Source organism: Odontomachus brunneus, unplaced genomic scaffold (assembly GCF_010583005.1).
Source record: "Odontomachus brunneus isolate Ranch 3 - 2012 unplaced genomic scaffold, Obru_v1 Obru_scaffold_089, whole genome shotgun sequence".
Classification (NCBI taxonomy): domain Eukaryota; kingdom Metazoa; phylum Arthropoda; class Insecta; order Hymenoptera; family Formicidae; genus Odontomachus; species Odontomachus brunneus.
The window spans coordinates 1,113,617-1,114,064 of record NW_022639539.1 but is presented as its reverse complement, the minus strand read 5'-3'; positions in this window follow the sequence as shown (position 1 = coordinate 1,114,064).

Sequence of the window (448 nt, the reverse complement as noted above, 5' to 3'; positions counted from 1 at the left end):
CATCACTTCTATTATACATACAGTATCTGTATACAAGACGGACATTTTCACCATATATGGTATAGATATTTAACAGATCATCTAATAGATATATACTTATCAACTCTAGCTCTCTAATATACATATATTAGATGGGGTAGGACCCGATTGACCACGATATGATTGGACACAGATTGTAATGATTGGTTCGACCTAGTAATTTACTAGATAATTTTTTTCATCGGTTGGTTGTGTCCAATCGTACCGTGGTCAATTGGGACGCTCCCTATTAGATGTAATGTTCTATGTGGGTTATATATTCCATGATTTTGTTGACGAGTGCATAAGTATATAATTGTTGAGTCGTGAGCATATAATTGTTTGCTTATCACATTAAGTAACATTTATTAATAAAATTGTGCTTTCGACCTTTGTGGGTAAATATACATGAAATGATATTATAACCTAG